Raw genomic sequence first — 23,218 nt, 5'->3', positions numbered from 1 at the left:
AGTCTCAGCTACTTAGGTCCTTTGCAATTCAGTGAGACTGTTTCAAAATAGAAAATAAAATAAAATATGGTTCTGGAGGTTTAGCACAGAAGTAGAATGCCCCTCTGTTCCATTTCCAGTACTGAAAAAAAAAAATCACCTAGTCTAACTTTCTACTGACACAAAAGAGGTCCCAAAGGCTCAAGTGATTTGCTCAACAAGTCAGTAGCAACGCATTGCTGGAGAATGACTCTCTTGACCTCCCCTTTCCACTTTGCTTTCAGGAGAAAAATCCTTGCACACACACCATGAGAACTGAATACTCTCGAAAATGCACAGAAGCCTGGAAGAAAATGCAGGGGAGGAGTGGAGGTCGTCTGATATCAGGTGTGTTAGGACCTTGTTTTAATCAATGCATAAATTTTCTGGAATTTACAATATACCTTATTTCTTTTGTGATTGATTAGGCTTTTTAACCTGGCTTAAACAGCTAACAATTCAAATTTAATTGCAAGCCAGACATGGTGGCACATGTCTGTAAACTCAGTACTTGGGAGGCTGAAACAGGAGGATCACAGGTTTGAAGACAGCCTCAGCAGGGAGGCTTTCAGCAACCTAGTGAGACCCTGTTTCAGAACCAAAAATAAAATAAGGTTGGAGGTGTAGCGTGAACACTTTCGGGTTTAATCCCTAGTAATACACACACACACACACACACACACACACACACGTATATATACACACATATGACATATGTGCATTTGTACACACACAAATAATAAATAAATAAAATAAAAATAATTGCTTTTATTTTGGCTGGAACTTTCATTTTCCAAAATGATAAACCCAGAGGAAGGAAGGAGAGGTACCTGATATATATTCTCTAGACCTCTTAGGAAACATGCAGTTGTTTCTTTGACCACATACATATGAATCACATACATATGGTGTCAACAGAATGGTCACTGTTCAACATGGAATGCCCTGCAAATGATACTGCAGCAAACCTGGAAAAGACTAGAGTGTTACCCAGCCTGTGGCTGGCATTGTTACAAACAAGGTAAGAGCGAAGTGCTCATTTAGAGACTTAGCATGTGTATTGAGCAGACAAGCACTGGAAGAACCAAGATAGATTTCTGAAATGTGTGGGAAAAAAAAAAGATCAGAAAAAAAAAAAGTCAAAGAGAAAAGTACTTGTTCCAGTCTGTTCTGCCCAGAGAAGCAGGTTTTGTGAGAGGCCGGAGGCAGGAGACTGAGCTGGTAGAAGTTTCTCTCTATGAATTCACAGCATAATACATATAAAAATATTAAAATCCTCTAGGGTATCAAAATCAATTTTTTCTGGTTATAAAACAACTTGGGAATGTATAGTAACTGGGAATTTTTTTATGGTACTGGGGATTGAACTCAGGGACATTATACCTCTGAGCTACACCCCCAGCCCTTCCTATTTATTCTTTGGAAACAGGGTCTCTCTAGGTTGCCAAAAGTTTTGCTGTGTTCTAAGGTTGTCCTCGAACCTCTAAGGCTCCTATCTCAGCCTCCTAAGTACTGGTGGTACAGGCATGTACCATGTATCTGGCTAGTAACTGGGAAATTAAGAAAAAAAAGGATAAAAAGAAAAATATCACCCATAACTTCATAACTAGAGAGTAACCTTTATTCATACCATTGAATATTAACTTTATTTTTCTTTTTATGTGTGTGTGTGTCTCTCTCTCTTTACCTGTAGTTATCCCTGTACTTTAGATTTTGATCATATTTTATCAGTAGAATGTTATTCTGCTTTTTTCATTTATCATTACATCATAAAATGTCTTTCATCTCATTTAATGGTCAGAGATACCATTGCATGGTGGTATCTCCATACCTGATTAATTGAAACTTGACCCTGTGATTGGACATGTGTATCTATGGCTATTCTAAATAGTGCTATGATGAACATCTCCATTCATAAATCTTTGTTCACACTTATGACTTCCTTGGGGGTAGATAACTTGAAGCTGAGCTATTCAGGCAAGAGGGATGACCTTTACCAAATCTCTTGATATCCACTGTCAAATTCAGGGACGTTTTAAATGTGAAGAAAAGGTCAATGGAAAAGGCTCTCCTCCAACTCCTTTTATGAGGCTGATTTTCTGAACTTGCTGACCCAAACCAGATTTTTATAACCTTAACACATCTGAAACTTAGTAATTACTAAAAAGATTCTATGGCTATGTTAGATACTTGACGGGACAATTTCTTATCCATTCAACAAAGTAGTTACTGGGCATGTACTGTGTGCTGGTCCTGAGGGTAGCTGAGGATAAACAGAGACAGGAAAATAATGCCCTCGTGATGATATATTTGAATGCTAACATGAACCAAGTGGAAACTTGGGCTTCCAGGTTTCAACTATGCCACAAGTGATATTTCAGAGGTGGTTAGGATGAATTATGGTACATATTTACACAGTGTCTTCCCTTGAACATTTTCCCTTTTTTTTCTGAGTTTCTCTCAATTTTGAAGGAGTTGTATATGGTCTCTCTTTTCCTTTTCCCATGTAATTTTTCCCTAGTAAAGAACCACTCACTGGGAATAGTGTGGAGATATTTAGTTGAGTAAGAAGTGTTTGAAAATAAAGTGCAATTGGCCTTGTTTTCCAGAAAGATGAGCCATTTAAACTCTTTCATGTCTTTGCTTATACCAAGGGCACTTAACATCTGCAAAGGGAGAAATTGACACTGTTGGGCATAATAATTAGGACTCCTGTATTCCTTGTGTTCCCTATAGTAAATCTGGAAGCATCTTGTAAATAATCCTTTTCTCCTCTGAGCATCCTGCCCCCCCCATTTCCTTCTCTTCTTATAATGCTACACCTATTACTTGGATGGAAAGAGACCAATTACCCACATAAGGATGGCCACTATTATGTAGTGATAAAAGTCATCTCCAATATGATAACTGTTGAACAACGAACTAAAGGTCCTTCTACAACACCAGGCACAATCTATATATTAGGGAAAAAAAAAAAAAGACCAGCATGAACCTCAGTTTTCAGAATTAAACCTGGCTAGCATGCAGCCACAGGGCAAAGGTTGAACATATGATGTCTGAAGGAAACCAACCTCATTCCTTGAGTCTTGACAGGTTCAGGTCCAGTCTATGAAGCCCAATGTCTGTTGAGAAGAGGTACAGGATTTTATTTTATTTTATGTATTTTTAGTTTGCTTATCTAACGAGAAAGCAAGTGTGTGTCTTTGATTATTTTATCCTTCTGTGTATTCCTTTTTTAGGATCTGAGTCTTACCAGGTATATTGCCCTAAAAGTAGAGACTGGTTTGAATGAAGACTAAATTTCCAACATGCAGACAAATGCGGGAGTAACTGTTGGAAATGAAAAAAAATTAACAGAAAGCAATTTCATTGCTCCTAATAGCAGAACAGCACCCTTGAGAATTTAAGAGAAATGACACCATTCTCATATATCTCATGGTAACCATTTAACCTCACTCTGGGTTGAACGGGGGTGCAAGATTATTTTGTTTTTCTTTTTTTTAATTTATTTTTATTTTTTTATTGGTGCACTGTATTCATACATCATAATGGGATAAAAAATTGTGTAGACATACGTGTACACATTGCCCAGTTAGCCCCTACCTCACACCATTTCCTCCCTCTCCCTCCTTTCCATGCTTGGCTTAGTGGTTGACATCTAATTTTATAGCAATTTATCCAAAATTAACAATGGTAATCTCACATAACAGATTCATTTGTCTGATATCAAACTTTTGATAACTTAGATATAACATTTCAGTATTTCTTTTTGCTTTCTTTCTTACCAGACGATATTTTTTAAGGTGAAACTATCAAACATTTTTTTCCCAGAAAAAAAATCTATCTTAACATGAAATATGAACTCTAAATAACCAAAGAACAAAGCTAGAAGATGTACATTTTTTATTTCAAACCTTATAAAGCTACATTAATTGAAACAGTGTAGTACTGCTATAAAGGCAGGTATATAAACCAGTGGAGTAAAATAAAAAGCCTAGAAATAAATTCTTCCATATATGGTCAAGTTATTTTTGACAAGGTTTCCAAGAACATTTGGTGAAGGAAATAATGATCCTTTCACTAAATATTGTTGAAAAATAATAATTACATGAAAAAGAATAAAGTTGGACCCTTACCTAACACCATATACAAATATTAACTCAAAATAGATTAAAGACCTAAATGTAAATCTTAAGACTATAAAACTTTTAGAAGAAAACCTGGGTCATAACACTTCACAACATTAAAATTGGCAGTGGTTTCTTGGATATGATTTCAAAGGCACAGGCAACAACAGAATAAGCAAACAAACTTCCTAAAAAATATTGTACATCAGAAGACAATGTAAACAGAGTTAAAAGTCACTGATAGAATATTTCCAAATGCTATATCTGAAGGTATATTAATATTCCAAATAGAAATCCTAAAAATTAGCAACAATAAAAGCAAACAATACAATTTAGAAATAGGTAAAAGACTAAAATAAATAATGAATCTCCAAAGATTTTAAGCAATAAACACATGAATATATTCTTTGCTTAGTTGTCTGCTGGATGGAAAATCTTGTTTGTCTGGTTCTGGTGTGTATTACCTATTTCTTCTTTGTAGTTAATCTCTTTGAGTATTTTCTCTAGTGCTGGTTTTGAAGACATAAATTCCTTCAGTTTCTGTTTGTCATGGAAGCTTCTTATTTCCCCATCTAACTTGATAGATAGTTTTTCTGGGTAGGAAATTTTTGCCTGGAAGTTGTTTTCTTTCAGAGTTTGGAATATATTACTCCAAGCCCTTCTGGCTCTCATGACTTGGTTTGGGAAGTCTGGAGTGATTCTAATTGGTTTGCCTCTGATTGTCACTTGGCCTTTTGTTTTTGTTGCCTTTAAGATTCTCTGCTTGGCTTCCACATTGGTCATTTTGACAATTATGTGGCGTGTGGAACCTCTTCTCTGATCCTCTCTAAAGGGAGTTCTATACATTTCCTGGACCTGTGTATCGATCTCTTGCTCTATGTCTGGAAAATTTTCTGCTATTATTTCTTTGAAGAGATTATTGATCCCTTTGGTTTCACCTTCTTTTCCCTCCTCTATTCCAATTATTCTTAGGTTAGCTCTCTTAAAATGGGCCCATATTTCTTCAATGTCAGATTCCTGCTGTCTGATTTTTTTTCTAAGTTATAAATTATGCGTTTGTTTTGGTAGTGATCCTCTTCTAGGAGCGAGATTCTATTTCCATGAGGTATAATCGATTGTTTATATTTTGAATTGAGGCCTTTACCTCAATGATTGCTTCCTTTATGTCTTTTAGATTCTCTCTAAATTCTTTTCGAAGGTCCTGTATTATTTCGACAGTTATATTCCTGATTTGATCTTCTGGAGATCTCTTAATTTCTGTGTTATCAGGTTCTAATAATATGGGGTTGTGGGCATTCATTGCTCTATTGTTGTTCCTCTTTCCCATGATTTCAGAAGTTTGTGTCTTCCCTGGATCACTACGACTTCACTTAGTGTGCTCTGTATCTCGAGTCTGTGCTAAACTCTGCCACTGCTACTCCTTCACTGGGTTGAACTACAAAATCTCAGACACAGGGAGATTATCAAAGTCCCTGGGCATGCAATACAGGTATTTCTCCTTTAGGGGCTGCAATTTCACTCATGGTTATTGTGCGTGTTGATCAGGAGCTGTTGAGGGAGCGGTGAACTCACTGGAGCTGCTGTCAATATGGTGCCTCTGTCCCGCCCTCGGCCGTGAGGCTGGCATATTTCTTTTCTGGTTTTGAGCTCTGTTCTGATTCCCTGGAGGGCATGATGAGCTTGGCCACTGGGAGTTTTAGATGTTCTTTGCACTGAAAGAACTGCTGAATTACACCCGAATGATCCACAGCTGCTCACTTCAGCTCCTTGTTTACCTTTCCTCTCTGGATCCTGGTGCTGTGAGGGAAGATGGTGCTGGCACAGCCCCGCTGCTGCATTGTGGGCTTGATTTCTGGTCTCTGGTTGTTCTTCTAGTCTTTTTTTCTCTGTCCTTTGTGTTTACATTTTTTATTTCTCTGCTGATGGCGCTGATTTTGTGGCAATAGAGATCGAGTTTTAGCAGGGCTCCTAAGTGCTGCTTTTCTCGGTCGCCATCTTCCCGGAAGTCCCAAGATTATTTTTGATAAATGAGAACACAAAATTTTCTCTGGAAAAACAAGAAGAGGAGTAAGTATTGGGAGAAATCAACCTGGATCTCAAAAAGTAGTGATTATGTTCTAGGTCTTTTCCTCAAATAAAACTTATGTAGGAATTGCCTTTAAAGACGATTATTTTGATTACCCACACTTTCCCATTTCTCTCTTCCTCCCTATCGAATCCAATTACAATTTGTGGATCTAGTTGGAAAACAATCAGATAGGGGAATTCTGATTTAGACTCATGTTGGTGTAAGTCAGAAAGAACCAAGGCTAGATCCAGAAGGATGCTCAGAATTGAACAGGCCATCCTGTTTAATTTTGGTGGAGTCCATACTAGCTTAAAACACCTTTGCTTAAGCTCTGGGCCCTGGTTCCTAATTTGTATGAGCATCTGCCTTGTAGGGTAATAGGATTAAATTATATAATGCATGTGAAATTCTGGAATATAGCAACTGACTGATGTGTGTTAACTGATATTATGACACTGAAAACACAGAAATGATAATCTTCTCATTTCAGGGTTGGTAGATGAGTACTTGGTGGATGGAACCTCGACATTTGTGCTCCACGTGTGGCTTCCTCTTTCCCTTCACGCACGTGTGGAGCACTCCTCACACACATTACTGAGTTTTCTTCCTCTGGTGCACAGGCATTTTCACCATGTCAGGTTAAAAAGTTTATAGTCTCTTTTAAGATGTTTTCCTTTTATCTTCCCAGTGATAATCATTTCCTGTACTCTATCTATGACATCATATTCAAAATATGTTAGTACTTGGTCTTTCTGGCATCAAGCCGATGTGACTGGCCTGGGGTTTTGGAAATCAAAACACAGATCTCACAAAATCATACTCAAGGTTGGGTATGTGATGTGTTAAATATGGTTTCCCAAGCTGGGCATCCTAAAAGACAGGCCACCCCACTACTTGGATGAAGTCAAATTCTCCTGTATTTCTTGACATTAAAGCCTTTTAACTGACACTCAAATTTAACTTTACAAATCCATCATCTTTCTTCATCTGAGGTCTTTGGACCTCGTCCCTCCTTGGATCCTTCTCTGTGCCTAGAATTATGGAATTAAATGTTCTTTTTTTTTTTTTCTTACCTGGCATTTTTAAAGAAAGACTTGTTAGATTTCATTAGTTTCTCAAAGTGGACTTTGATTTAAGAAAGGTTAAAATATTTGTTTTACCTGCATCTTCCTTCTCTTCCTACACAGGCATCCCCGATGTCAAATGCTATAATATGCTCATATCTAAGATCTTTTTTGCAGATATTGAACATGTTCTACTTCCTGAAATGCTCCCTCTACTATATCAGCATTTTATAGCATCATTTGTTCTGTGATATAGCAAAATTTGCTATTTTTTTATTTGGAAACAAGTTCTTACTAAGTTGCTAAGAGCCTCCCTAAGTTACTAAGGCTGGCTTGGAACCTATAATCCTCCTGTCTCAGACTCCTAAACACCGAGATTACAGGTGTCCACCACTACACCTTGCTTAAATTTATTATTATTATTATTATTATTATTATTATTATTTTATTATTTGGTACTGGTGATTTAATCTAGGAGCATTCTAATTCTGAGCTATACCTCAAGGCCCTCTTTTTGTGGTACTTGGAATTGAACCTAGGAGCATTCTACCTCTGAGCTACAGACCCAGCCCTATTGCATTTTTATTATAAAATAGGGTCTGATTTAAGTTGTGGAGGGCTTCACTAAATTGCTGAGGCTGTCTGTAAAACTGTGATCTTCCTTTCTCAGCCTTCCAAGTACTGGGATTACAGGCATGTACATTGCACCTGCCTTTAAATATAATTTAAAAGGAAACTAGTAGATAGATAATAAAAGAAAAAGACCTCAAAGGGAAAAAAAAAAACTCCTATTTCTATAAAATAAAAGTTTAATATTGGCAATGTCAGAGGAGGAGAGGGAGGCCTGGGGCAGGGGGAGGGCTGTAATCTTATCCTGGGACTGAGAACAGAGCCATCAGGAAAGCAGTGGAGACAGATACGGAGGGTCTGGCTGCCCTGGGTAGCAGGAAATGGAGTCTGTGTGTGAGAGAGGATGGGCAGGCACAGGGTAGATGTGGGAAGGAGGCAGAGCTAGGAGACAAGGTTTCAGAAACTAACACAAGGTGTTGGGTGAAAGATGGAGCCTAGAATGAGGTGTGAGATACAGGTTCTAGGGGGACACAATGGGTGGTAAATGCGGAAGCTGGAAGTGGAACAAGGTTTAGTTTTTAGAAGAGGGTGTGGAGAAGGAGTGCAGGATATTCCGGGATGAGGGCTTGAGAAGCTGAAGGAAACACTTTGAAATGCGCAAGGGAAGAGTGTGTATGTGCATCTCATCAGAAAGGAATATGAAGACTAATAAATGGGGATTATTTTATTATTATGGAAAACTCTTACCTTCTTGTCTCTTCTTAAATCTGGCACCGAAATCTGAAGCACCAACTTCACACTTGGAACAAGCCATCTATAAATGGTGCTGAGAAATTTTACTGTTTGGTTCTGATGGCAAAGAGGAACTCAGGATGTCCTGACAGTCTCTGATGGCAAAGAGGAACTCAGGATGTCCTGACAGTCTCTGATGGCAAAGAGGAACTCAGGATGTCCTGACAGTCTCTCAGAGGTCAAAGCAATGGTTTACAAATGACCAGGCACTCAGGAATCTCCCAGAGACTTGTTACAAAGATTGGTGGCCCCTCCCAGAGTTTCCTATCCAGCAAGTGTGGAGAAGGGACTGAGAACTTGTATTTCTAGCAAGTCTCCGATGGTGCTGAGGCTGCTGATTGGGAACCACACTTTGAGAACCTCTTGGCATGGAAATCGGTCCATGCCTTTTAGAGACTGATTAAAGTGCTCTCAAGCTCCTTTTGGACAATAAATCACTGCAATATAAAAATGAGGTAAGCGAACATGCTCTTTCAACTCTCAACTTATAGACCAATATAAAACATTTTAAATGTGAAATGAAAACATTTAAAATCGCTATTGATTCTCATCAGTGCAATAGGGCAATAAAGAAAAGAATCACGGTTTCAGTCTCCCCTCTTGGTTTACTGCTTTGATATGGGTTCTAAGTTTTGCTTTCCTGGGGTACACTGCAATTTGAGATTTAATCTGTGGTGTCCCCTCTATGGTATGAGGGAAGAGGGAGTGGAAGGGAGAGTCAGGGAGATTTTATTTTCTAGCCTTGGATTCAGTGTAGTATGAGAAGTATGTGGTACCCATGACCTCCTTTCTAGGCAGTCCAGAGTAGGATGGCCAGTGGGGAAGAAGGTTCCTAACACTGAGCCAGGATGCTCTCTGGCCTGGCAGCCATACTGTGGGTATTTGTGAGATGTTCTTCTTTGCCTCCTTCCCATTCTGGTTGATTGTAGTCTTCCCCCTAGGTTTATGTCTGAGCTTGGAGCACAGGGAAAATACTTGGGAGGAGAATTGAGTTTATTTCCAAAGCAAGAAAAAAAAATAAACAGGTTCCTGAAAACCCAGAATATGTTGTGTCAGAAACCACAGAATCTTCTTGAACATTTCTCATGGTAAATGCTCACACTGTGCATATCCTGATAGATGGTGGCAGGGCAAACAAGAAGCTTTTAAATATTAGCATAAGTTTCACATTTTTTCTTGTTCAGGCTGGAAAGAGTTGTCTTTGCCCTTGATAAAGGGTTCCGGGAATGGAGGCAATGAATAAGAGTGTTGTTTAATCACAAAGAGGGAAATGTTCCAATCAGTACCTAATAAAAATAAACAACAGAAAGGATGATGGATATGGGCATTTTAGCATTCCTCGTGTCAGCCAGTGGTAACCTGTGCATGTTGCTTGCTATTACTGTTCATATTTGATGTTTCCTCCATAGAAAGAAAGAAAGAAAGAAAGAAAGAAAGAAAGAAAGTAAGAAAAAAATAAAAAGAGATAATTAGAGCAAGTCAGAATTAAAGACTGAATGCTCAGGGTAGAGATGCCAGATAAAATATAAGCTGCCCAGCCAAATTTGAATTTCAGATAGGCAATGAATAATTTACTGAATGGGACATACTTACACTTCTGAAATTCAAATGTAGCAGAGCACATCCTGTATCATGAGTTGCTAACTGGTAATTTGACTTAAGGAAGACTCTTTTTTGAGGAGCAGGTTCAACATTTGGGGCATCTTGCTCATGTCACTTATGTTGAGATTCTCTAAGGAGAAATATGCAAATCCTCAAGTGATATCTTATACATGTATGTTGACCTTAAGATTTATACATTTAGAGCTGGGCGTGGTGGCGCACGCTTGTAATCCCCGCGCTTGGGAGGCTGAGACAGGAGGATCGCGCAGGTTCGAAGCCAGCCTCAGCTACTGAGTGAGGCTCTCAGCAACATAGTGAGACCCTGTTTCCAAATAAAATAGAAAATGGGTCTGGGAGTATAGCCCAGAGGTAGAAAGCCCCTGGGTTCCACTCCCAGTACCACCAAAAAAAAAAAAAAAAAAAAAAGATTTATACATTTATGTTGACCTGCCAATATTGACAGAAAGCCAAAGGAGACTCTTTTGGCCCTTTTTATGGCAATTGGATGATGCTGTAGGTTGGACAGAAGCTGTAACAGTAACAGACAGGCCACCTTTTGGGTTAGCTGTGCCACTTTCAGCACCTCTTCAAACAATAATTATAATCTGTTGGGGAAAATATCAATTTAAAGGTCAAGTGCTTTCATAAAAAAGTGATTATTCAGTATTTCATACTTTGAACCAAAGCACACACCAGGACTCACTGTGTCCTGTGCAGCAGATATATGCTGAGCAATGGATCGCTTAATTATATGATTATCTGTCTTTAGGGAGGATTGTGAACATGAACAGGAGCCGTTGGGAGAGGAACATTGCTTTACTTGTACCCCTTAATCTATATCTGCAGCCATTACAGGTTACAAGTTGACTTTTAAAACAAATATCTAAAATATAAATTACTTTTACAATGCAAAGTGGGCATTTTGGTGTTAAAGGGTTCCTTGAGCTGAAAAATGGACATGTTACATGAGCGGGGCTTCGGGCTAACATCTTTCTTTGAATTCCCCATTTCTCTGATTTTTAGTGATGAGTCAGTTCAGAAGGGGGTTAGGGGAAGATTTAACCTCCTAAATAGGCAGGGTGGAGAGAAAGGTCATGCTGTTAAATGCTTGTGAGTGAATCACCAATCATAATAATAAAAAAGAAAACCACTTTGCAGAATCAGAATTCTGTAAGTTAAAAAAAAAGCTGGAAAAGTGGGGTTAACAGCAGAAGCATTCAAGGCAGCAGATAAAAGCAAAGCTAGATACACATAGTTTTCTTTCTCCAATCTAGTTTCAAATGATACTTTTCACAAATTATTCCAATGTCCTGTGTGTGGTGTGTATGTGTGTGTGTGAGAGAGAGTGAGAGAGACAGAGAGACAGAGAGAAACACTAGATATTCTTGTAAAGGTTATATTACATCTCTCGACCAAGGAGTTCCAATGGATGCTCATGTACACTGCTTCTGCTCCCAAGGGCATCTAATGACTTTGGACACCGTGTTCAAGGTCAGTTCCTAATATGTGACACTGACCCCTCCCACTCTGCTCTTGACAGAATAAAAATAATATATGCACATGTTGTTTCTGTACATCAGATTCATCTAATTAATTTCACATCCCCATGAGCTTGTTTACAAATGCAATGTTTTTGGAGGAGGAAAATTTGCCAAGGAGCAGAAAAATCTCCTCACAAAGCCGAAAATACTTTTACGATCCAAAGATGAACACGAGAGACCCTGGGATAATTCACCCTGTGAAGATTGCCAAGAAAACCTTGTTTTGAAATCCCCGTGCCCGTGATTACATCACGCCCGGCGAGGTATCCACCTTCCGAAACAATAGATAGACATTTGCTCTTCTCCAGTTCCGCTGCCTGGTTTCAAAGAGCTTTTTATTTGATTTTATTTTTTTTCTGCCTCTCTTGGCTCTGAGAGGCTGCAACACATGGTAAATCTTTAACTTCAAGTGTCCTTCTGTGGTGACCAACTAAAATATTAGCAAAATAAATGTTTTATGGGAAAATGTTGGCAGGAACCCCAACAGAAACAGGTGGTATTGGGTTATTTCAATATAATGTAATGATACAGCCAGGTTTCCATCTGGACAGCATGTGGTTGGGTCTGCTCAGAGAGTATCAGAGAGCGTGAGCGGGCGCTGGGGAGAGCGGCGCTGTACAAGTGTGCAGCTAGATGGCTACTTTACAAAATAATAGTCTGGCTTTCGGGTCCTCTGGGTTAAATATTTTTACTGTCAAAATCTGAATTTCTTCATAAAATATTAAAGGGGAAACAAACCTCTGACATGCAATACAGAGCGGCGTAATTAGAAGGCAGTTCCTGGAAACCAAAGAGAGCGTGCATTAAAACTAGGCGTTTATTATAAAAGAGTTCATTACCCTTGGAAGCGAAGACACGTTTTAGAGGGAGCCTCAGAATGGAGAAGCTTTTTTAGCAAGGCTTACTATGCTGTGAAGAAAAAAAAAAGAAAAGAAAAAGGCTCAGCCTTGTCAGTAAGAGTACAATTAGAAAATAAAGAGAGAATGGGATTCGTTGACTGCTAAAGGCCTGGTCGTGATCCAAAGCTAAAGAGATGTATCCTTAATTTACCACCAGGGAAGAGTCTCTCTCCCTCTTCCATAAAATTCCTGCTTCAGGCACTTCAAAACACATGGAATTAGGAACACTTGGAACATTTGGTTTTGCACTTAGCTTTCCTCGCTGTATATTCATGCTAAGCTCGATAATAAACTCTTGGCGCAATAACTCCCTCTATGTATCCCTGAGAGGGGCATCAAATTATGGCGATGTGCAGAGGTAGATCCTCTTCGGAGGCAACGAGACCTCCCTCCCTGGCTCTCTCGACTCTAGCCAGAGGAAGACGACTGGAATAGGCACACGGGGGATAAGCAATTTGGAAGTGGCTTGCAATCTCCTTGATGCTGACTAGCCAATCCAGGAAGGCATGGGTACCATCTGCCAAAACGAATGAGCCACTTGTACCCCAGGGTGCTTGGCGGGAAGCCTTGGCTTCTAGAGAATTCTTTGCCGCCATTAATTGATAGTGCAGCCGACTTGGAGGCACTGAAAACAAAGATCTAGATAGGACATCTAAGAGCTGATAGAGATGAGCAGTGAAATCTCAGAAAAAAGACGCAACGAAGTCAGAAGCTCGGTCTCAATGCCTGCGCGTCAGTGGTGCCCAGAGTCACCCCGCTTTCCCGAGGCGCTCACTGTTACTCAAAGGTTGGGCTGCCCTGAGGCTCCTACTGTATTCTAGCTCAGTGGAGACAGCAGAGGAGACAGTGTGGGGAGAGGCCTGGACGCCTCCGTCTGATTTTTTCTTTTTTCCTATTACTCTTATGGAGCTGGATTGAGGCCAGGGAGAGAATGGTGCCCTGGAGGATAAGCAAGTTGTAGTGAGGGCCTTGAGTTGCTTGGGAAAATGATTTTCTTCATCTGGAGCAGATCTAACGTGAAACAGCAATGGCAGGCTCAGTGCTTTCTTCCAAATTGCTCTGGGGTAGCTGTTGTATGCATCACAAGGTTCCTGGGGGGGTCTGAAAGGTAGTAGCACACACAGTCTCCCCAGCAGAGGGCTCTTTACTGGGGGAGAGTGGACACTCAGGGAAAAACTCACTCTGAACTATACAAGGGAAGAGAATCCTCCAGGTTACTCCCATCCCGTGGCACTTAGTAAATACTAAAATAAGTACGGAGAGGTGATAGGGTTTTGCAGGTATCTAACTGGCTTAGAAGTTATATCTAACTCCAAATGCTGAACTCTTTCCATTTTTAAATCAAGCTGTCTTCTCTCTCTGTGCTGAGAAAATATTAAAACAAGTGTAATGATTTAAGAGAGAGGCGAAGAACTTTGTTACCGAGCCCCAACTCTGCCTCAGGTTTAATTGCTTCTCTTTTCAGCCAGGTGGAGCTTTCTCATTCTTTAGAAATCATTGTAGGTTGGGACAGATTGCTAAATTAATGAAATCAATGAAAACTAACTATTTTATTCTGGAGTTTTACTTTTCTTTCTGTTTCTCTCTCTACTTTGAATTTGAAACTAGCAGGAATACTGTCTTCATCTGTTTTCTGTTACTATTACAAAAGACCATGGGCAGGGTAATTCATAAAGAAAAGTTTCTTTAGCTCATGGTTCTGGAGGCTAGAAGTTGAAGGGCAGAGCAGTGGCATCAGATGAGCTCCTCCTCCTCCTCCTCCTCCTCCTCCTCCTCCTCCTCCTCCTCCTCCTCCTCCTCCTCCTCCTCCTCCTCTTCTTCTTCTTCTTCTTCTTCTTCTTCTTCTTCTTCTTCTTCTTCTTCTCCTTCTCCTTCTTTCCTTTCCTTTCCTTTCCTCTCCTCCTCCTCCTCATTCTCCTCCTCCTCCTCATTCTCCTCCTCCTCCTCATTCTCCTCCTCCTCCCCACCCTCCTCCTCCTCAGCACTGGGGATGGAACCCAAAAAGCATTCTACCTCTGAGCTACACCCCCAGCCCAGTTTTTATTCTTTATTTTGAAACAGGGTCTCAGTAAGTTGCGGAGGGCCTCACTAAGTAGCTGAGGCTGGCCAAGAACCTGCTATCCTATCTCAGCCTCCCATGTACTGAGATTACGAGCATGCCACCACATCCGGCCGATGAGATTCTTAATGTGGCATCACGGCATAGCATAAGGCACAGGGCAAACGAGAGGGCTCTGCCTTCACGACCCAGTCACCTCTCCTTACCAGCCACCTCCCCATGTGTTGCACTGAGGATCAAATATTCCATATGAATTTGGGGAACACATCTAAAACACAGCAGTCTCCAGATAGAACACCACTAATTCTTTATTTTTATTTTTTAACTTTTTATTGGTACACTGTAGTCATACATCTTAATAGAGTACACGATGGTGGAGGCATACATGCACATACCACCCACTTAGCCCTTACCCAATTCCCGCCCGGGTCCCTCCCCCTCCCTCCTTCTCATGTTTGGCTTAGTGATTGATATGTTTGTTAAAGTACATCATGTGCATTAGAGAATTTCCTTCTTCCCCCTCCCATCCCTTCAGGTCACCTTATTTGCTCATCTATAGTATCTCCTTCTTCATCTAGAGTTCCTCCTATGACCCATTTTCTCCCTAGCTTTTGCATATGGGGGAGAGCATTCGATTTCTTATTTTTTTGACTAATTTCACTTAGCATAATGTTCCACTAATTCTTTCTTAAGGAAATTCTGTAAGCCATGGAGTGGAGGAGCAGTCTTCTCTGTCTTAGTGACAACAACTGAGATGCAGAGATGGAATGCTCTCTATTAGGGAAGAGGCTAGACAGAGCCTGTGTCTTGAGATTGGGTGGCCCATAGTGTTGACCTGTGGCTGTGTCTTCTCCCTCTGATGCTGCCCTGCAGTGGCTTATGTTGGTAGGCAGAAGGTGTGAAGGAGACTGGAAGCTTTGTGGTAAAATGCAGTGATACTGGGTGTATTCATTCGAGTCACCCCTCCATGCCAGTCTGGTATGGAGCCGTACCTATCCTCTGTATTTCTATCTTTTAATAAACTTCTTTAAAACTTCAAAAATAAAATAAAATACAGTGATACTGAGTCCCCTCAAATTGTCTCTGAGCTCTGTATGGTCTGGTGAAGTGAGAACAGTTATGCCCAGTAGGCTCAGGCTCTGGGGACTTCATTTAAACTAATCCCTAAATGTTAAACTAGTAACAACAACTGAGATGCAGATATTGGATTTGGCTGGTTGTTCTGTGTGTAATTGAATAGGTTGCCAATGCCTAATATTTATTTGCAAAATTACTATTATTAGACCTTGTGCTATATGATTTGCAGGTGAGAAAATTGAGGCTTAAACTGGTTGACTAGCTGGCTTCAGGTCTTGGAGATTGAAGGAGAGAAATTGAATCAAATCTGTCTGATTCCAAAACTGGAGCTCTAAAATTACAGCCCCACTATGGTGCTGTATAAATAAGAAAGTCATGAATGTATATTGTATGAGTGGCAAAAGCTGGGGCTTGTGGTAACCATTAGGTAAATGGTCAGAGTGGCCTTTCTTCTCACCCTGGCAAAATAAATTTCGCATGAATTAAATGTATAGGTTAATAACAAAAGCAAAACACAAACCAATGAATGTAATGGGAGAAATGCTGCTGGATATAATAAATGATGACTTGAGGCAGAGAAGGGCTTTATAAAAGGATTTAAAAATATGAGAGAAGAAGGATAAATTTGCCTATGAAAACATTCTAAATTTTTTTTCTGTCAAAACTGATGGAATTAAAAGACAAACGACAGGGAAAAGCATATGCATAATCTTTATGTCAGCTAAATGGTGGCTATCACATTCTTACTAATCAAATAAAAAGACAAGTATTCTTGTAGAAAAATGGATAAATCTCACGAACAAATAATTCACAAAGAAGAAATACAAATGGACAAATAAAACAAATGAAGATAGGTTCAACCTCAGAAGCAATAAAAGAAATTAAATTTTAATTAATATGTCTTTCTTTGTCTTATAAATTGGCAAGAAAGAGAAAATAATACTAAAGTTGGTAAGGATATATAAAAACTGATCATACATGGGATACTTTCCTATATTACTGGTAGAATATGATCGATATGACTTATCTGTAGGGAAATTGACCAAAATTCATAAGCATTTTAAATTCATTGACACCCCTTGTTTCACCAATTCTATGCCTAGTAATTTGTCCCAAGTGAACGTAAGCAATCACTTATCTCTGAGGACAGGCACGGAAGCAATATTTCTAATGGTAAAAAATTAGGGACAAACTGAATATTCAGTAATAGAAGATTGGCTAAAGTATACATATTTGCTGAAATAGTATCCAGTCACTCACTACTTTTTTTTTTTTTTTGTAGTGAAGATTGAATCCTGGGTGCTTTACCATTGAACTACATTCTCAGTCCTTTTTATTTTGAAACAGTATCTAGCTAAATTGCCCAGGCTGGCCTCAAACATTTTAATCCTCCTGCCTAATCATCCCCAGTAGCTGCAACTACAGGTGTGCACAGCTCAAAATAACTTTGTAGAAGAATATTTAATGCCATGGGAAAATGCCCAGCATATATTTCTTACTAAAAAAGAGGGCCACAGAATAATATATATTTATTTTCTAAAAAGAATTCTATATTTTAACCATTTGTAAAAGAACTACAAAAAAGACAAAAATGTTAACAGGTGTGTTTGTGTATGTATGGGAGGGCTAAGGATCAAGTGCTAGAAAATATATCCATCTGAAATAGATGAGTCATATGTGAGCATATGATTATTTATTGCTGTCCTGGAAAATCTAGTGTGTCCTAAGAAACACAAAGATGATATGTATAGAAAAAGTACTACTTTGAAATTTCCAAGTAAAGGCAAGGAGCTATTAAATTATTGAGCACATACATATTTAGAACTAGACAACAAAGTGCTAACCTGATCTGGAAATGGATTGAGCCCTGGAAGCAGAGGTCGGCTGGGATCCCTCCACACCTTCTAGTGCGAATTAGAGTGAGACCTGGCTTCTCCCACAATCACAAATTCTAGTTCAAAGTCCCTTGCCAACCTGCTTAATCACAGTGAGAAAATTTAGGACAGATCTGGGTAATTTACATAGGCAGAAAGACAGACAGGAAAACATATGTAATATGTGGGGGGAAGAGAATGCGCAGGAGGAGGTAGGCATTATAAACCTTTTCTACTTTAGAGTGTAGACCTCTGGTTTGAGTTAGTTAATGTTCTAATTTGGGTTGAATTTACCAGCTCTGTTCAAGATCACTATTTGAAAAGGAGTTTAATTAGCTACTTAATGAAGGAATCTACTTTGCTGTGCAAATACACGCTCATTAACTCCCGCCTGGATTCTGCTGAAAGCAGAACTGGGATTCTTTGCTAGTGGTCTACTTAATCCTGCTAATCACGGCTTGGTATTGTAGAATTAGGAAGTGAAGTTTTGTATCACCAAGCCCCAGGTTTAGAACCCCATGCTTTCAAGGTGTTTTCTAAGTACCAAATAGCATGTTTAACCTGATACCTTGGCTGGGACAAGGGTCACTAGCTAGCTGGTGTTCATTTAACATCGTCTTATTTTATCTTTGGATAACCCAGAGAAAATAATGGTCCTTAGAGTTTCTCCTTTCAAACAAGTGTTTTCCGGGCAGTGTCTTTATTTTGTGTTTGCATTACTTCTCTGTTGAATACTAATCTGTGTTCAAATTAACAATTTTATTTAATTGAATAAATGCATCTTAAATTTTATCTCTTGTCTGGAATGGTGAGAGTGGTGGCCCACTCCTGTAATACTTGGGTGGCTGGGACAAGAGGATCACAGGTCTCAGGACAGCCTCAGCAACTTAGCAAGACCTTATTTCAAAATAAAAAATAAAATAGGGCTGAGGGTGTAGCTCAAAGATAGAATACCCCTGGTTTTAATACTGGTTAAAAAAAAAAGTTATAGCTGGGTGTGGTGGCGAACGCTTATAATCCCCGTGCTTGGGAGGCTGAGACAGGAGGATCACACAGGTTCCAAGCCAGCCTCAGCTACTGAGTGAGGCTCTCAGCAACTTAGTGAGACCCTGTTTCCAAATAAAATAGAAAATGGGTCTGGGAGTATAGCCTGGAGGTAGAAAGCCCCTGGGTTCCACCCTCAGTACCACACACACACACACACACACACACACACACACACACACACACACAAAGTTATATCAGCCAAGTGTGGTGGCACATGCTTGTAAACCCAGTACTTGGAAAGCTGAGACAAGAGGATCACAGGTTTGCAGATAGCCTCAGCTATTTAGTGAGGCCCTCTGCAACTTAGTGAGACCCTGTTTCAAACTAAAGAATAAAAAATTGGGCTGGGGGTGTAGCTTGAAGGTAGAATGCCCCTAGGTTCAATCCCTAGCACCACACACACACACACACACACACACACACACACACACACACACACACAATTATCTCTACTTTTCTTGATATGAATATTTTTATCTAGCTATTGCATTTGCACATAAAAAACAAGTTATTCTTTTATTATTTATAACAATTAAAAAAACCCCACCAGAACACACTCAAGAGACCAACCTGTTTACCCTATTGAGCGTTGGTGAGCAAATAATTTCCACCTATTGAGTGTCAGTGTATATTATATCAGTACTGTACAATGAGCCAGGTACAGTGGTGAATGCCTGTAATCCAACTGACTTAGGAGGCTGAGATAGGAGGGTTGCAAGTTGGAGCCCAGCCTGAGCTCTTAGTACCTTCTATCTCCAAAAAAGGTCTAAGCTTGAGATAAATCAATTCTGGGTTCAATCCCCAATACATACATATTATACATATGTACATATGTTTATGTGAGAGACAGACAGACACACAGACAACATGGACATATTGCAAGGACATTACTTGGAACTGAACATCTCACTAAGATTTGGATGGATTCTCCTCCAACCCCTAATTCTCTGAAGCATAACATGGAGGGTAAAGGTAAGCAGGATTTAGATTTCTCTCAAATGATATATCTCACCAGTGGCAAGTGGTTATTTTCTCAAGTCAGTCCATCTCAGTGCCTCTTTGTGGGAGCTAGAAATGGGACAGCCTACTCAACCTGGCAGCCAAGTCCTAGCACACCATGCCAAAGGGTGGTAGGGTGCCGCGGAAGGGCTTTGCTCTGACTTGAAAAATGAAAAGTTCCTTCTGCTAGATAAATCAAGTGTGGTGGCCTCGAATCAAATGCCTTCATTTCAGAGTGGCTGGACCTCATTTTAGATCTATGGGGAAGAGAGAAAGTCTAGAGGATTGGAGAAAATCCAAGCCAGTTCATCAGCCCTTAATGTTTTCAAGAACGTTTTGTTTTGCCACAGTGTCTAGTAAAGAGTTTAAGTCTGCCTTGGTGAGGGATGAAAAGCAGAGTTATTTTAGGCCTGGTGACTTCATAGACTGCAAAACATGGACCCAATTAAGTAGAAACCTTGAAGGAAGGTGTGCCTTTGGGGTATTTATTGCAAGTCCAGAGTATCATGAAATTAAATAAATCCTTCTCTTTGCAAGGAACATCTACATTTTCAGTCATGTAGAAGAAACGTACTGGTTGCTTAATAACTTTGTGTTGGATAAAGCCCAGCACAGACATGGAACATTGTTCTTCCCTTCATGGATAGTGCAAGTCTGTTCGAGGTGTGTACACAAACAAATGCAAAAGAGAGTTGCATTTGGCTACCAGGAATATGGATCAATAATAACAGTGGTTTATATGGGGTATGGAGTTTTTCTCTCTCATGCAATGCAAATTGAGAGACAAGCAGTCTAGGTGAATATGGAGATTCCATGTTGTTGTCATCATGGCCCCAGATTTTTTTCCACCTTCCCGTTTCTCCATCCTTAGCACATGGCCTCCATCCCCAGGGTTGCTTTATGGCCCCTATCACTGCTGGAGTTCTAGTCACCATCACATCCAAATTCAGTAATGAGGAGGGAGGAGAGAGAAGGGGAGAGGAGGAGATGCCAGCTGGCTAAGTCTTCCTCAACAAAGTGTCCTAGAAATCCTCTTCAATAGCTTCCTGTTTGCATCCTAAGCCACTCTGAGTTGCAATGAAATAGTTTAGCTGCGCCGGGCGTGGTGGCGCACGCTTGTAATCCCCGCGCTTGGGAGGCGGAGACAGGAGGATCGCGCAGGTTCGAAGCCAGCCGTGCTGGCGTAAGAGACCCTGTTTCAAAAATATAAAATAGATCTGGGAGTGTAGCCCGGAGGAAGGAGGGCTTCCAGGAACCCCAGTACCACCAAAAAAAAAAAAAAAGAAAAAAAAAAGAAATAGTTTAGCTGGGCATTTGCAATTGGATTGTTTTACCAGAAATGATAGGAGGATGCACACGAATTGGATAATCAACTGTGTGCTACAGCAGGGATTCTGTGTGCCAGTGTGAAGTTTTTTTTTTTTTTTTTTTTTTTTTTTTTTTACTACAAGTTGACCTGGTCACAGTTCCCATTCTTGAGGCTTTACCACTCTTTTTCTTCATAAATTCAGAGCCCACTAGCATCTTTCATGATGCAGACAATGTAAACGACTTGTTTTGCAAGAACATGAAACAGATGGATGTCAGAGATGTTCACCAATTTGCTCTCGGATACACAACAATTAAAACAAACCCGAAGGATTGGAAATGGACTGTGGATGCAAGAAATCAACATCACAAGCAAGAGCAAAATAAAAGCACAATTTGAAGTATTGTCACTGGGGTTACAGTTTACCAAGGACAATAGAATGCAGACATGCTTAAGTCTTAGCTCTCCAATTTATCTCCAGCACAGGAATTTCCACCTTTCCCTGTGCTTTTAATATAGGCCAGATGTTATTCATCCATTATATCTAATCGCCGCATGAGCTTGCATGGGAACCACTGATACACCAATTTTTCAGCCGGGGAAACAGGGAGTCAGAGGTGTTAGGTCATTTCCTCAAGTCACATAGCTAGTAAGGGAGAAGGGATTTGAACTCACATTTCTGACACTAAATCTGTATCCTGTCTTCTCTTGCATGCTGGTGATTTAGTGTTGGTTCAGGAAGGACACTGAGAGTCTATAGAGAGATGGAATGAGCTTGTGCTCATGAGACGAAGTGGTGTGTGGGAGAGTGTGAGCAATGGTCTTTGCACTGGCCAGTGGGTACTTATCCTAGGCCCACAACTGGGTGCTCGGAGCAGTGAGAGCCACCCCTGCTTCTCCTCCCTGGGTCACATTGCATGTCACACCCTTCCCCAAGCGCCACCCCTGAGTGGGGAAAGGCATCATAAAAGCAATCAGTATATTCTCATATTTTTTCTTGATGTGAAAAGATGAAGTCATGGCATATGGTCAGATTGCCAGCACTGTTAATAATAAACCTCACATAATTAAGCACTGATTTATTCCTTTATATAAGTGAAACAAATTGCTTTAACTGCCTCTGCTTGAGACCATCCAGTCAGATGGATTATGTATAGGAAGTTGAACCTAAAAATTATGGGCGCTCATATTTCACTGTGGTGGAGGTTTATTGGAGGTACAATTAGAACCCTAACTAAATGTGTCCTGTATATTCCCTTTGATGGAGAGATTAGATATTAATCTGGGGATATGACTAATTCTCAGTACAGCTGCTCTCTGAGCCCTAATATTCCTGCTTCAAAATCTGAAAACATGTTTAAAGAATTGATCAGAGCTTATAATAGCAATAATCACCTTGAAATTGGTTGTTACTCCAGTTAATGAACTGAATCGTAGAGCGTGAGCCTCCCTTGGTGTCCCTAAGGCCTTTAACTAACAAGCTAGTTGTTAACCGCTGGGTTTATTTAAAAGAAAGTCCTCCTTAGGGGATTGAATTGGGGGAGCAGAGGGGGCTGGATGTTTTTGCTCAAGGTTCCTCTGATAGCACCAGCTACCTCCACCAATCTTTTCTCAGCCTTGAGGCTGTATCACTCCTACCAGACTAAGGCTGGAGTGGCCCACTGGAGATGGTATTTCTACTTCTAGAACCAGGGCTTTGATGCTGGAAGAGTGTTCCAGGAACTTGTCAGCAATGCAGAATGTCAACCTCCCAGGCCAGATCTGCAGAATCAACCCATACTTTAACAAGTTCCCCCTATTAAAGTACGGAGCAAATGACTGCTTGTTCCAAGCCCCAGTTTGTAAAACTCGGACCTCATCTCGGAGGCTTGTCTGAGACTCTTGTAAGCTCATTGCAAACCCTCAGCCTTTGCCCCTACCCAGATCCCTGTGAGGTAGAGCGATGTGAACCAAAGTACACAGCACTTGGTGAGGAATAGACCCTTAATAAATAACTGTTTCAAAAGTGATTTCCCCCAAGTGTGGCTTCTTTAGAGGAAGAATTGCTTGAAGAAAGGAGAAGGCAAGTTGGATAAGAGTCCTTAGGTTGTAAAGCAGCCCCAGGTGGGCCGGGCAATTTCTGGAGTTTGGACTGTTACCAGCTAAGAGGTTCATGCTCCCCAAACAGCACTG

This window comes from Muscardinus avellanarius, assembly GCF_963383645.1.
Source record: "Muscardinus avellanarius genome assembly, chromosome: 15".
Classification (NCBI taxonomy): domain Eukaryota; kingdom Metazoa; phylum Chordata; class Mammalia; order Rodentia; family Gliridae; genus Muscardinus; species Muscardinus avellanarius.
This window is presented reverse-complemented; position numbering follows the sequence as displayed.